The following is a 16,269-nucleotide window of genomic DNA, read 5'->3' on the forward strand; positions in this document are numbered from 1 at the left end:
AAGGAATCCAAGTTATCAATAGCCATTTGAAAAATTCTCCCAATCACCAATGATGAAAGAAATGCAAATTAAAGAAATTCTAAGGGTCTACCTCATCACATTAGTGCAGTTGATCCCCAAAATGACAAATACTGGAGGAATTTAAGGAAAACAGGAACATTAATTCACTCTTTCAGGCTCTGTATATAGGTTATTTTATTCTGCAAAGCATTTGGATCCATGCCCCCAAATTTACTAAATTATACAGACTCAACAATACCACTAATTGCCTATATCCTCAAAGAAATCTAAGAAGTTCAAGATTTTTATATAAATATATTTCTAAAAACTTTTTGTAGAGGGAAAAACCTGGAAACCAAAGAAGTGGCCATCAGTTGTGGAATGGCCAAACAGTATTTTATTGTGCTAAGAAACAATGAGTGTTTCATCAAAACACCTTAACCTGATGCTAAGTAAAGGGAGCAGAACCAAAAGAACAATTTACACAATAACAACAACTTTGTAAAGACAAATGACTTTGAAAAACTTAATAACTATAATCAATACAATAATCAACCCAATTCCAAATGTGAAGTATGCTATCCTCCTAACAGAGAGAAAATAGATTCAGGAGAGAAAATGACATTTATATATAGTTTGGGGTTATGACCATCATAGAAATTTCTATTGCTTAATTATGCATATTTTTACAAAAATGGGAGTCAGCTTCCTTAAATGAAGTGAAAGGAAAAAAATTGTTATTTGTCTTTCATTTGTGAAAAGGACATCACCAGGTGATGTCTTTCCTTGCATGAAGTAGATTTAAGTGAGGTAGAATTGTAAAAATTGTCAATCTTGTTCTGCCTTCAAGAGTAAATGAACTCCAGTGCCAAGACAAAAGTGAGCTTAACAGATGATAGCCCAGAATGACCTTGACATCTTTGATGTCTTACAGCTCTAAGTGCTCCTGGGTACCTGCTTCAGCTGCCTTCATGTGTGTTGGAATAAATTGTTCTTATCCATCCATTTTCCTGGGGAAGTTTTTTTTTTTTTTTAATGTATAGATATTTTCTTTTTTTCTTTTTTTAAATTATACTTTCTTTTTTATTAATTTTATAATTATAACTTTTTTTTGACAGTACATATGCATGGATAATTTTTTACAACATTATCCCTTGCACTCACTTCTGTTCTGAATTTTCTCCTCTTTTCCCCCCACCCCCTCCCCTAGATGGCAGGCAGTCCCATACATATTAAATGTGTTATAGGATATCCTAGATAAAATATATGTGTGTAGAACCGAATTTCTTGTTGCACAGTAAGAATTGGATTCAGAAGGTAAAAATAACCTGGGAAGAAAAAACAAAAATGCAAACAGTTTACACTCATTTCCCAATGTTCCTTCTCTGGCTGTAGCTGATTCTGTCCATCATTGATCAATTGAAACTGAATTAGATCTTCTCTTTGTTGAAGATATCCACTTCCATCAGAATACATCCTCATACAGTATTGTTGTTGAAGTGTATAATGATCTTTTGGTTCTGCTCATTTCACTCAGCACCAGTTGATGTAAGTCTCTCCAAGCCTCTCTGTATTCATCCTGCTGGTCATTTCTTACCAAACAATAATGTTCCATAACATTCACATACCATAATTTACCCAACCATTCTCCAATCGATGGGCATTCATCCATTTTCCAGTTTCTACCCACTACAAAAAGAGCTGCCACAAACATTTTGGCACATACAGGCCCCTTTCACTTCTTTAGTATTTCTTTGGGATATAAGCCCAGGAGTAGCACCGCTGGATCAAAGGGTATGCATAGTTTGATAACTTTTTGGGGCATAATTCCAAATTGCTCTCCAGATGTTTGGATTCTTTCACAGCTCCACCAACAATGCATCAGTGTCCCAGTTTTCCCACATCCCCTCCAACATTCATCATTATTTGTTCCTGTCATCTTAGCCAATCTGACAGGTGTGTAGTAGTATCTCAGAGTTGCCTTAATTTGCATTTCTCTGATAAATAGTGATTTGGAACACTCTTTCATATGAGTGGATATAGTTTCAATTTCATCATCTGAGAATTGTCTGTTCATATTCTTTGACCATTTATCAATTGGAGAATGGCTTGATTTCTTATAAATTAGATTCAGTTCTTCTGTATATTTTGGAAATTAAGCCTTTATCAGAACCTTTAACTGTAAAAATGTTTTCCCAATTTGTTACTTCCCTTCTAATCTTGTTTGGATTAGTTTTGTTTGTACAAAAGATTTTTAGTTTGATGTAATCAAACTCTTCTATTTTGTGATCAATAATGATCTCTAGTTCTCCTTTGGTCACAAACTCCTTCCTCCTCCACAAGTCTGAGAGGTAAACTATCCTATGTTCCTCTAATTTATTTATGATCTCGTTCTTTATGCCTAAATCATGGTCCCATTTTGATCTGGGGGAAGTCTTCATCTGCTTGGCATAGACACCCCTCAAATTCACTTACAGGTTTGAGGACTACTGGTTGTGTTCATTGAACAAATTAAAATTAATTAGTTAAATAATAAATAATTTTTTAAAAAACTTTAAAGAGTTGACCCCCCCAGAAGCATCCAAAATTGTTTCATGTGAAGCATCACACTCCTTAATTTCATCAGAATTGTACTTAATTCCATTCTTGTCTAATTCTTCATCCTTTTCACCTAATTTGTCAGTATCCTCCCCTTCCTGTTCTTTCTTCTATTTTCTTATTCTAATACTTATATAATTCCTTAAAGCTAATTATATTAAGTTATATGTATAAAATGTTCCTTTAGGAATTGAATCAGAGCCATTATCATTGTAGTATTCACATAGTTGCTCTCCTATTAATTTCCACTCATCTGGATATAATTCTTTTTTCTTTGAGAACCAAGGAGATGTGTACTGTAATGATTCTAAAAGTTCAATGATCTGCTCCCAAGTTACAATCAAACCTTGGTTTTTATGAGTTTACGTAAGCTTTCGACACATTTTCCTCGAGGTAGAAAAGGCTTCTTTCTAAACATTTGTCCCATTTCAGCTGAAACACTACTTTTGCCCTTTACAAAATTTCCTTCTTGTCTGTTTTTGTACTTACCCTAATTTCTGGGGCACAGATGTAGGTCCTTAGCTCCACATTAGGAGCCAAATTGTAATGTTTTTGTTGATTTTCTGGAGTTCTTGGGACCAGCCTTCTTTTCAATAGATTAATCACCACAAGAATAGCCAGGTGTTAAAATGCAAATCCTTTATTATTTCCTTCACAATCTAGTTTCCTTGCCTGGACTCTGATTAGCTTTCTTAAAGGGCTTTTGGAGTCTTGGTTTCAGTGGAGAAGTGAAGGAGGAGGTGGTGTGAGATGAAGTGAATGAATCTGGTTCTCTGAGTCCCCGGGATTATGCTTCAGCCTCCATCCATCACAAAGGTGGACAATGGAAAGAATCTGTCTCTCCTTGGCTCTGAGAATTTGAGCTTCCACCTCCAGTCCTTTGTCTTCTCTGGCTCGGACTTTGGCTGAGTTTGTCTCAGCTTATATGTTCTATTCTAATTACATTATCATAGGTGTGAATCTTGTGGAACTAAATTAAGCACTAAGTACATGTGCTGAACTAGAGAATTATTAAGCACCAAGCTAAACTAGATAACCATTGTCTTATCGATAACACTGACTTAACATCTTGTAAGAATCCTTGTTTCAGAGTTCTGGCCCATAATAGTTTCAATTTAATCATTTCAAGTTTCACCTTGGCTTAGCCAACCCCTGCCACCAATCTGCCATCAAAACGCTCAAGCTGCAGCCCTCTTTCCACAGGTCTCCCTCCAACTCCAACACTTCCCCTGCCATGAGCCAGTGCTATTCTGGTAGTGGAGTCACCACATCTGCTGCAGCAACTGTGTTAAGAGATAATGCCACTGTGGCCAGAGCAGACTTCCAGTCCCATCAGATCTTGCAAGATTGCTTGATTAAAGAAAGGAAACACAGAAGGGCTGATAAATCCAGTCTACTTTTCACAGCACAGACTTCTGCTTTCTTCACCCAGCAGCCCCAAACAATGCTTATCTAACCAGCACAGCAAAACAGCTGAAAAACCTGTACTTCCCCTTTTCTTCTCCTTCTCTTAAGCTAGAGAGAGTAGTAAATGGCAATATAGGAACCTTTACAAGGTTTTCCCTATCTCAAGCCATAATTGGTGTCAAAGAGCAATATAACCTTTCTCTAATCAACCAATTCGGGATGAAATCAAATTAATCAACTAGCATTTACTACATGCCAAACATTGTGCCAACTGCTGGGGATACAAAGAAAGGCAAAAACAGCCCAAACACTTCAAAAATTCCCAATCTGATGTTTAGGTTCAAAGGAGACCCCAAAGGTTAGGGTCACAGATCAATGTCATGAGATGTCTCAAAAGAATCTGTAGGCTTGAACCCATTTCCAAGTCAAGGGGAAAAGTTTATTGTAATTGTAATGCCAATTGAAGTGGGGTAAGTTCAAAAGGATTTTAGCAAAAAAACCAAGAGAAAGAAAAAATATATATTAGGAACAAAGTTAGAGAGACCAGAGTTTCATGTTCTTCTTCTTTTTTTTTTTTTTTTTTTTTAATAATTTTATGACTTACAAGTAGGTTTGAGGAGGGGTTTAGTCACTATTTTCTCAGGAACTTGGTTATCACTGACCAGCAGATTGTCTATCTGTCAGCAATCCGTCCTAAGGTCAGAAGATTTTAGAATCACTGACAAATTGCTAGAACGATAACACTCTAAGGTCAGGGGACCTCAGGATTACTTCTATATTTCTCCTAGAAGCTGCACCCCCATCAGACTGCATGCCAACAAGATATAAACAAGGTAACTGAGATCATCTCAGAGAGAAGACATTAGCATTAAGAAAGACCAGGAAAAGCTTCTTTCGGAAAATGGGATTTCAGATGAACCTTAAAGGAAGCCAAAGAAACCAGGAGATGAAGCGTTTGGTGACTCACTTCCAATCCACACTGCTCCCAACAAAGCAAATGAAGAACCTTTATCTAATCCACTCTCTCAGTTGCTATTTTTTCTTTCTCTATCTGGCTTCTGTAAGCACATGTTCTTGTTGCTTTCTTTGACTTCTGTCTCTGGCTTTTCCTGGCTCAAAGCAGAATCTCCTTGTGCTTGGTAATGCAACTCTAGCCTGTGATAAACTCAAAAATCCCTCTTCATATCATGTATGACCCCAAATCTTTCGATCCATGTCCCATAGCCCCTAGCAAGCCCCCAAACAGAATTTCCTTGCCATAAACTTTCAGATTTCTAAAAATAGTAATAAATTATCTGCTTGAACATAATGCATTGCAGCTATCAGTTTGGGTCTCTTCACAAGCACTTATCTGGTGCATCATTTCCTTACTGATTGATTCTTATCAGTGTTTCACCTTCAAGTAGATTTTTTCCTGCCCATTTCTGAAAGCAAAATCTCTACAAACCAAAAGGCAGTACTATACACAAAGGCCAAAATGCCCTCAAAGACTTTATATTCTTCTATTCTAATATATCTAACTGGGAAATAACGAGTACATATATAAATGAAGCAATGGTATTGATCTGGGGATCCCTTATCAAATGAGTCCTTCAATTGATTTGCTGAAATGATTGAGATTCAAAATGTTGCTGGCAAATCCACACCAATCAAAGGGGTGAGTCTTTAAATGACAATTCACATATGAAAAGCTCAGGAAAGTAAACTGAGACTTGACAGAGATAGGCATCTCCCCCAGGATAGGCATAGCCAGATAAATTTAAAAATGAAAGCAACAACCTTGCTAGCAGTCCTGTGTGGAGCTGAGTCAAGAAGAGAACTTTAGAGGAATAGTTCAGTCTCTGGCTTTTCTTTTGTGCCTTTTACAGAATGCAGCAAGAGAGGAGGAGATTTCTCTCTCTTCCTCCTACCTCATCAGCAATTTTTCTTAGTGTGTCATTTCAATAATTGAATTTACTTTAAGCTAATTATATTTTCTGATTGGCCAGAAAAGAAAGCCACATAGGAAGAGACTTTTCTAAGGTTCGTGGTTATCATTCCAGGGCCCAGGAGAACCTCCAACCCTCACATGATATAGCCATTCCTTTGAGCTCTGACCTAGGCACAGGGCAGCGATGCTCTCTAAGAGCAGGGTCTCCTGGTCCCTCAGGCCAGTATGACAAATCCATCCTATTGACCATGCTCAGCTCTGCATTGGCTCCAGTGGAGATGGTGACTCTCCACTGTCAGTCCCTATATGGCCTGCATGGCTTCATGATGTCTAAGGATCAAATAGACAAGGAGACATCTTGTTATGAATGAGAACTCCAGCCAACTTCTCCATCGTGGCTGAGCCAGCTGCCCATAAGGAAGTGTCATGCTTTTCATAATGATTTTCCCTGTGTGTAGTCAGCTTCCAGCAACCCCTGGTCCCTAGGGTCAGAGGTGAGACATCTCCAGCCTGGCCCCTTTCCCTTTCTCAATGCCTCTAGATGTCCTAGGTCCTAGACTGGTAGCTCTTTCCCGGGTGCGAGGGAGATGGAGAATTATAGCCCAGAATTACTGGGGAAATTTTGGGCAGGTCGATCCTGACAGCCTCAGGATAGGTGAAAGATGTCTCCCCTTCCCTGCTCTCACTCTTGCTTACCCAGAAGAAGATGGGTCTGTAGGGGAACAACGAAAAGGGGAGATCACAAGAAGACTTGGAAGGGATTGATTGGACTGGGATGGGGAGGACTGTGGGTCCTCTCAGTCCATTTTTAGACAACTGACGAGCACAGGCTCCCAGCTCCCAGGGAACCAGATCCCACAAACTGTAAGTGACCATAGCCCAGAATGGGTGTCTAGGAACGGGGAGACATCTCTGCCATCCTCAGTGTCCCTTCCTGTCCCAAGGGAACCCAAAGAGGCAGGAGGAAGGGCCCTGGGGAAAAGATGTGGGGAGAGAGAAGGGAGATAGGGAGGTGTGTGAGTGAGATCTAGGAGGAGGGAGGAGCAGCATTGAACAGAGCAGTGAAGGCTAAACCTATGATTTCATCAGTCTAAAGAGCTCCCAGAGGAGGAAACAGCATTTCCCAGTGCAGGTTGCCACTTACTCTACAACTTCTGGTCTATAAGAGTTGCTGGAAGCACTGAGTACATTAAGTGGCAGGTGCAGGTTTACTCAGGCAAGAAGAGCCAGAGTCAAGACTTGAACCCAGATATTCCTGCTCTGGGGCCAATCCTCTACCTACCATCCATACTGTCTCTCAAGTCTGTAAAATATATCCATAAGGAAAAACAAGGAACTTGGAAGGTAGGATGACTATTAGCTTGAGGAGAGGGTGTTAGTTAGTCCTTCTTAAGAAGTTGGCCCTTGGGTCACCTCTAGGGAACTAGAGAGTCTAAGGGGTAGAGGTGGGCAAAGAAGATGTTCTGGGATCCAGGGAAGCCAACAGGGAGATGAAGGGTCCTATATGAGAAACAGCAATGAAGTCAGAATGACTGGAAAGGAAGAGGGTAGAGAGATTATAGAGAGTTTTAAGTGTCAAACAGAAGAGTTTAACTTTGATCCCAAAAGCAATAGGGAGCCACAGGGGTTTAAAGAGTAAGAGAAAATATCTGATCTATACTTTGGGGAAATCACTTCAGCATCTGAGAAGGGTGCACTGGAGGAAGAAGAGGCTTGAGACTGGGAGACCAATCCAAGTATACTAGTCCAACGTAGGTGACAAGAGCCTGGCTGGGTGAGTGGGGACAAAGAACAAAGCTTGGCACCTATTTACATGCACAGAGTGAGGAAGAAAGAACAGATGAGGTTGTGAGCAAGGGCAATGGGGGCACATGGTACAGAGAAACAAATGGCGGGGGGGGGGGGGGAGAGGACAGGATTGGGATGAATGGAATATTCCAACAAAGGAAGAGGCTGGGTAAGTGGGTCAGATCCAAGGCAGAGGGCTCTAAACTCATGGAGGGTGCACAAACAGGTGCCGGCCAACAGCTCTGCCCTTCATTGCCCGGTTTGGGATTATGGACCCATGGCAACCTAAAGAGGTCACCCACCTCCAGGAAGGCATTCTGGGTTATGGAAGACAAGGTCCTAGGCTAAGCGGGACAAGTTCAGAGCCAGAAGCACCAACAGCAGTGTGACTCAGACCCTGCGGTGGCCACCAGCCATCAGCACAGTCTGGAGGCTGCAGTAGAATAACCAGGACTAGAAACCTGGCAAAAGGGAAGTCAATAACTCTGTTGCTCTGACTCAGAAGAACCTTCCAGCTGGCTGATGGAGCATCATCTAGGAGCAACTACTGAAACTCCAAATGAGGCAAGCCCACAAGCCTTTTGCTCGAGCCCAAAATCAGCTCAAGAATTTGCAGAGGTCAGACTAGGAGGGTGGCGATCAGACTTTGCTTTGGAAGAAACCACTTGGGGAAGGCTGAAAGCCAGCAGCCCCCATCATTAGCCATCTCCAAGGTCTTGGAATCACTCAAATCTCCTTAACCCAAGAAAGCAGCTTTAGAACCAGCCCAGACCTTCAGAAGTTTGCAGAGCCTAGCTATGACATTAAATCTGGTCAAGAAATGGCCTGGAAGAATAAGCGAACAAATAAAAAGAAGACTCCCATCATGAAAGGGTATTATAGTAATGTGGACACTCAAGACAGAAATCCAGAAAAATAGATTGACTCCAGAATATCTACAAATAAAACCACAGAGAAAAATAAATCTTGGACAACTAAAATTTCTAGAAGAAATTAAGTGAGAATTTTTAAAAATAAAGTTTAAAGTGTCTTTCCAAATGAAATCAAAGTACTAGAGGGAAAAATTGGAAAAGAAATGTATAAATGAATAATAACTTGTGAGGATCAGAGCAAATCAGTGTTGGTCCAATAGATCCTTAAAGATCATGGAATCCAGCTCCTCTACCCCCTTTTTTTTCTGAAGTCCAAAAAGGGGTCTAGACTTGTTGTCCAGTGAATGGAACCCAGCTCTCCTGACTACCAGCCTAGGCAGTCTCTGTGCTGGCCCTGCTGGATTCCTAATCCTGCTTCCTTCTCATTCCCATGAATCTCTTCTCCAAAGCATTATGACTGGCTGCTTTGTGGTGAGTTACTGGGGCATTCCCAGTCCATCCAGCAAAGAGAGGACCGGAGTTGGATATTAACTGAGGGTTGACTTCTCCCTCCTCCCTGTCCCATTAATTCCCCATAACTTCTCCCTTGAGCTCTTCTGCCTGCTTTCTGCTCTGGGGCATCCTAGAAAGAGGGAATCTAAATAGTTCATATCACCACCTTAAAGTAGGGACTGAATCCTTCCCCCCAATGTACCATGGGGGATACCCCTAAGTACCATGATGGTGTTCACACTGTCCCCTATGTGTTGGTCTTCAAATTCTCCCCAGACTCATGGCAAGCGTCCCGAAGGCATCTGAGAACTCATCATCTGTTCTTTCCTTTCCTTCTCTTCATCCTCTTGATGTTGCAGCCAATTTCCAGCTTGACCCAGTAAGTTCTTGGGTTTGAGAACCACCTGAGCTGAGGACCTGCGGGGGATGAGCTGAGCCCCACTGAAGGGTACCCTGACTCTCCTTACAGGCAATGGGAGCAGAGAAGCAGAGGTCAAGAAGACCACCAATGCACCTCCCCACCTTCCCAGACCCTCCTCCTCAATTCTCTGTGCCTTTTTGTTCCCCAGCTGGAGCTGAGCTCCCCCATGGACCTATGTGAGTGAAAGGCAGGGGTGTGGGGGCTGAGGTGTCAGAGGGAAAAGCCTGGCCCTGGACAGAACTGGGGTCCTGACCCTTCCTGCATTCTCCTCTTGCCTCCAGAAGCTGTTGAGGATGGCAGACAGACAGAGGCCAGACAGGAAGACACAGCTGTGAGTCACTCACAGATCTCTCTTAGAAGGAACAGAAAGGGAGCGGTTTTCCCATGCAAACACCCAGCTAGGAAGGGTCAGGGTCCTTTCCCCTGCTCAGTCCTCCTGATCCATGGCCCAGTGTAACCCCTTCTCTCCTCCTGCCAGGCTCCCAAAGCGGAAGACCCACAGTAAGTGACCTATGTCCAGTGGAACCTCATCAGCCTCAAGGCTGGGGCCGAGGACCGGTAGAGGTCAGACTCCCTGTGATGAGCTTTGCCTAAGTCTAGGAACCCTGGGAAATAGAAGCCCTTCCCCAATCAACTTCTGCTTTCTGAGAGCAGTCCCTATCCCAGTCGTCAAGCAGCCTGGGTATTAGGACCCTCGTCCACTGCAGCAAGTAGCCAGGCATTTGATCTCTGTTGTGGCAGCAGCCAGGCTTTGTGCATCCTTGCTGGGTCTCAGAGGTAGCTTTAGTAGCCTCTATTTTCTGCAACCTGCCCCCCCCCTCAAAAAAAGGCAGGATCTCACGTTATAGGTGAACTGATTCACCAGGAAGGAAGTATGAAATAATGTGCTACTGGGGGAGGGAGAGCCTACACTAGGAAATGCTATTTTATAGATGAGGAAACTGAAAAAAAAAAATAGAGCTTAACTAATAATAAATAATTAAAAATAGAGCCTAGGGTCTCCTAACTGGGAAGTGCTTGAGATCACATCTGAACTCAGGTTTTCCTGGCTCTAATCCTGGCACTCTATGCCCTGCACCAGCCTACAAGCTCTGTGCTCCTCCCTCTTCCATAGAGCTGATTCTGACTCAGTACTGATCCAAGACTATGCAACTAACCTCACTGTGAATGATAAGAACCAGGAGAAAGTATCTACTTGGCCCAGCCCCACCCCATTTCGGAGACACCCTTCCATCTGGCCCATTTTCTGTATTCACATTTCACAGGAAAGCCACACAGTGACCACAAGATTTGATTTTTTAATTTAAAGAGAGTTGTTGTTAAGGAGATTGACTTAGTTTGGCCATTTGAACAGCACATTTTTACCAGTGGATTTGGATGATACAGGGCAGTTCCAGACAGTTGAAATAATAAAAAAATTAATTAATAAGTTGTTTTATGAACTTGTAAGATTAGCCTTTCTACCAAGTGTACCTGAAGTTATGTTACTCCTGAATCTTCGTGTTACAATTAATTCTGCACTTGTATGCTGTGATTTTCTTGGGATTCATACTATTCTCTGGAGAGGAATAAACTACTTTCCCATACTCAGATATGAGATAAAGCACCCCAACAATGTTAGGGGTCCCTAAGTCAGTGTCCCGGGTATGGCAAAAGAATTCACAGACTCAGTTTGTCTCCAAGTGAAAGGGCAGAGATCACAGTGGGCTAAGTTTCAAAAAGGATTTTAGCAAAGAACAAGGAGAAAGAAGATAAATGTATTTATTTATTTATTTATTAGTGAGTGGTTAACAGATATTTATTTATTGGTTTTTAATTTAATTTATTTTTAAAGCTTTTTCTTTTCTTTTTTTTTTTTATTCATTTTTCCAAATTATCCCCTCCCTCCCTCCACTCCCTCCCCCCCGATGACAGGCAATCCCATACATTTTACATGTGTTACAGTACAACCTAGATACAATATATGTGTGTAAATCCCATTTTCTTGTTGCACGTTAAGTATTAGATTCCGAAGGTATAAGTAACCTGGGTAGATAGACAGTAGTGCTAACAATTTACATTCACTTCCCAGTGTTCCTTCTCTGGGTGTAGCTGATTCTGTCCATCATTGATCAGCTGGAAGTGAGTTGGATCTTCTTTATGTTGAAGATATCCACTTCCATCAGAATACATCCTCATACAGCATTTTTGTTGAAGTGTACAGTGATCTTCTGGTTCTGCTCATTTCACTCAGCATCAGTTGATGTAAGTCTCTCCAGGCCTCTCTGTATTCCTCCTGCTGGTCATTTCTTACAGAACAATAATATTCCATAACCTGAAAGAAGATAAATTTAAAGGACAAGATTAGAGAGACCAGAGCTTCATGTTTCTTATTTGCTAATTTTATGGCTTAGGTTTGAGGGGTGGTCTATTCAATATTTTCTCAGGAATTTGGTTGTCACTGACCAATAGATTATCTACCTGATAGTCAGCAGTGTTTGTAGGACTATTCTAAAAGCAGAAGACTTTAGAATCATTGGCAGACAGAGTGTTAGAAGAATAGCACTCTAAGGGCAGGGGACCTCAGGATCACTGCTATATTTCCCCTAGAAGCTGTACTCCATAAGATCATATTGTACATTAAGTAAATCTTTTACTGCCAACCTTCTTTTAGAGGGAGCCTGAGACTTCAGGGACTGTCTCTGAAAGCAATATCCCACAGTGTCTCCTGAGACCAGTGAGACAAACAAACCTGTACCTGAGCACACTAATTCTATATCTAATGAATTGGTGTTTCAGGAGATAGACAAGTAAGAATATCTTCCAGGAGCTTAACAGTCATGTTCTGTTACACTGAGACTTGGGGCAAGCTCCTAGACCACCATATTTCATCAAGAATGTTGATAAACAAGGTTTCCAATCCCTTTAAATTAGGTTTTGTTTGTTTTTCTTCTCAGTAGAATGAGATCGTTTTTATTAATTTTTTGTCATCTAAAGTCAAATTTTACCTACAGATTATTTTTTTTAATTCTCAAATTAACTCTCCACCAATTTCACAGGGTGTCTCCTGGACACCCTGGAAGCAATGGCTGCTGCTCATTGACCAGAGCAATATCAAGCTTAGTGAGTGACTACTACTCTGGCAAAGCAAAGCAAAGTCATCGATCAAATGATCTGGTTTATTTGTGACCTTCTGATCTTTCTGTATCCATGCCTAAACTCACAATGTGAATCATCATTTTCTTTCCTTTTCTTTCTTTCTTTTGCTGAGGCAACTGGGGTTAAGTGACTTGCCCAGGGTCACACAGAAAGTGTTAAGTGTCTAAGGCCAGATTTGAACTCAGGTCCGCCTGACTTCAAGGCTGGTGCTCTATCCACTGCACCAACTAACTGTCCCTCATGGATCATCACTTTCTATAACTTTTATAGTTAGCCTTTTTTCCCCCTGCCATGAGAATCTCTATTAATGACATTTGGGTCAGAAGAGATTGTGTTTCTGGGATCATCCTTGATAAAGCTTTCTTCAACAGCATTTGGAGAGCAGGAATTGCATTTATATTTCCAAAGCCTAACTCAAGGGAGTATTTGGCTCATAGTAAGTACTAATAAATGCTCTTTGATTAATTGATTGGTTGTTCTCCCTCCTGTCTAGGGCTCCCCACTTGCTGTTTCTGTGGAGCTAGCCTAAAGGTGTTTTTACTTCAACTGGCTAATTTCTAGCCTGGGAACTTTCTTCCAGTCTTCTGATCAGCCCCAAGTCTTCTTGATTTTTCACCTGTTAGCCCTGAGGTGCAAATTTGTTTGGTTTGTGGGGGAATGTGGAGAGCTTGAAATTTACTGACCTATTCCCCCATTTTCCCAGAATCCTCCCTCCTTTATGACTTTCTTTAGCTCCATTCAGCTAAATGGCAGTAGGAAATACACAGAGAGAATGATTGAGGGCTGGAGTTTTATAAAATAGGAGTAGGGATAGAACACCATATCTAAGAATAAAATAAAGTTTCATGTTGAACATGTTGTCTATGGTATTGATACTGTGAATTAAAGTAGCAGAAGTCACAACAGAGATAATGACCTGAAAAGGTCATTGAGATGAATAGAAAGGAGATCCCAAGGAAAATGAAATGTGCAAGAATGTCAGCTCTTTCAGAACATGACAGATTTGGATTTGCCTTCATCTCTCCAGAACCTAACATAGTCGGCTCTAAATAAATGCTTAGTAGGTAAATGAATAACATACAAGAGAGGGAAAGAGAAAAAAAAAAAAAACGCACACAAAAAGACCAAGACATAGAAGATGGAGACAAAGACATGTGTTGTTCCAAGCTGCCCTTTTACACCAGCACCAGAGTCAAGAACAACACTGAATAAACATGGATTTGTCCAAGGGAAGATGGGAAACTGGCAAGAGCTCTGGGCTTGAAGTCAGAGGACCTCCTTTGCTATGTGGTATTGATGATCACCCCAATGCAGTGCCTCTCCCCTCTAACACAGGTTCCCAGAGAAGGATCATCATGTGACTAAACTCAATTCTCTCACAGAGTTTCATGGAGGTTGTAGAATAATACACTCCTCCTGTTCTCCATTCTATCTTGTGAGCCCCCATAAATGTACTTCCCATACATATGTGAAAGTGATGAAATGAAGCTTCAAAGGGAAATATAGCAGTAATCCTGAGGTCCCCGATCTTAGAGAGCTATTATTCTAATAATCTGTCAATTATCTTAAAGTTTCCTGGGCTAAGGAATAAATAATATAATTATATATTTCTTCCCCTATATTTTAGGGAAGATATAGCAGTGATCCTGACATCCTCCACCCTTAGAGAGCTATTGGTCTAACAATCTGTCTGTCAATGATTCTAAAATCTTCTGATCTTAGGATAGTCCTACAAATATTGCTATGTGTCAGATAGACAATCAGTGATAATCAACTTCCTGAGACAATAGTGAATAGTTCCTTCCCTCCCCCCCTGCCTCACACCTACTTGTAGGCCACAAAATTAGCAAATAAGTAACATGAAGCCCTGGTCTCCCTAACTTTGTCCTATAAATTTATATTTTTCTCCTGGTTCTTTGCTAAATTTTTTGGGAGCGTAGCTCCCTTCAATTGGCATTACAATTACAATAAACATTGTCCCTTGACTTAGAGATGGGGTCAAGCCTTCAAATTCTTTAGAGACACCTGGCAATACTGGTCTGTGACATCAACCTTTTGGGGTCTCCTTTTGAACCTCAACAGAAGTAAACAAGGCTTACCTTCCCCTTCCCCCCAACTTTTGTAAATATTATGAAAGCATTTTTTTTATTATATATATATATATATATTTTATAATATTATCCCTTGTATTCATTTTCCCAAATTACCCCCCCTCCCTCTATTCCCTCCCCCCGACGACAGGCAATACCATACATTTTACATGTGTTACAATATAGTCTAGGTATAATACATGTGTGCGAATATCATTTTCTTGTTGCACAATAAACATTAGAATCCGAAGGTACATGTAACCTGTGCAGACAGATATTAGTGCTAACAATTTTCATTCCCCTCCCAGTGTTTCTTCTCTGGGTGTAGCTACCTCTGTCCATCACTGATCAACTGGAAGTGAGTTGGATCTTCTTTATGTTGAAGATTTCCACTTCCATCAGAATACATCCTCATACAGTATTGTTGTTGAAGTGTACAGTGATCTTCTGGTTCTGCTCATTTCACTCAGCATCAGTTGATTTAAGTCTCTCCAGGCCTCTCTATATTCCTCCTGCTGGTCATTTCTTACCGAGCAATAATATTCCATAACCTTCATATACCACAATTTACCCAACCATTCTCCAACTGATGGACATCCATTCATCTTCCAGTTTCTAGCTACAACAAAAAGAGCTGCCACAAACATTTTGGCACATATATGTCTCTTTCCGCTCTTTAGTATTTCTTTGGGATATAATCCCAGTAGTAGCGCTGCTGGGTCAAAGGGTATGCACAGTTTGATAACTTTTTGGGCATAATTCCAGATTGCTCTCCAGAATGGCTGGATTCTTTCACAACTCCACCAGCAATGTATTAGTGTCCCAATTTCCCCACATCCCCTCCAACATTTGTCATTATTTGTTCCTGTCATCTTAGCCAATCTGACAGGTGTGTAGTGGTATCTCAGAGTGGTCTTAATTTGCATTTCTCTGATCAGTAGTGATTTGGAACACTCTTTCATGTGAGTGGATATAGTTTCAATTTCTTCCTCTGAGAATTGTCTGTTCATATCCTTTGACCATTTATCAATTGGAGAATGGTTCGGTTTCTTATAAACTATGGTCAGTTCTCTATATATTTTGGAAATGAGACCTTTGTCAGAACCTTTGTTTTTAAAAATATTTTCCCAATTTGTTACTTCCCTTCTAATCTTGTTTGCATTAGTATTATTTGTACAGAAACTTTTTAGTTTGATGTAATCAAAATCTTCTATTTTGTGATCAATAATGATCTCTAGTTCTCCTCTGGTCATAAATTCCTTCCTCCTCCACAAGTCTGAGAGGTAGATTATCCTCTGTTCCTCTAATCTATTTATTATCTCCCTCTTTATGCCTAAATCATGGACCCATTTTGATCTTATCTTGGTATATGGTGTTAAGTGTGGATCCATATCTAATTTCTGCCATACTAATTTCCAGTTTTCCCAACAGTTTTTTCCGAATAATGAATTTTTATCCCTAATGTTGGAATCTTTGGGTTTGTCAAAGATTAGATTGCTATAGATGTACCCTTTTTTGTCCTTTGTATCTAAT

Source organism: Sminthopsis crassicaudata, chromosome 3 (assembly GCF_048593235.1).
Source record: "Sminthopsis crassicaudata isolate SCR6 chromosome 3, ASM4859323v1, whole genome shotgun sequence".
Taxonomy (NCBI): domain Eukaryota; kingdom Metazoa; phylum Chordata; class Mammalia; order Dasyuromorphia; family Dasyuridae; genus Sminthopsis; species Sminthopsis crassicaudata.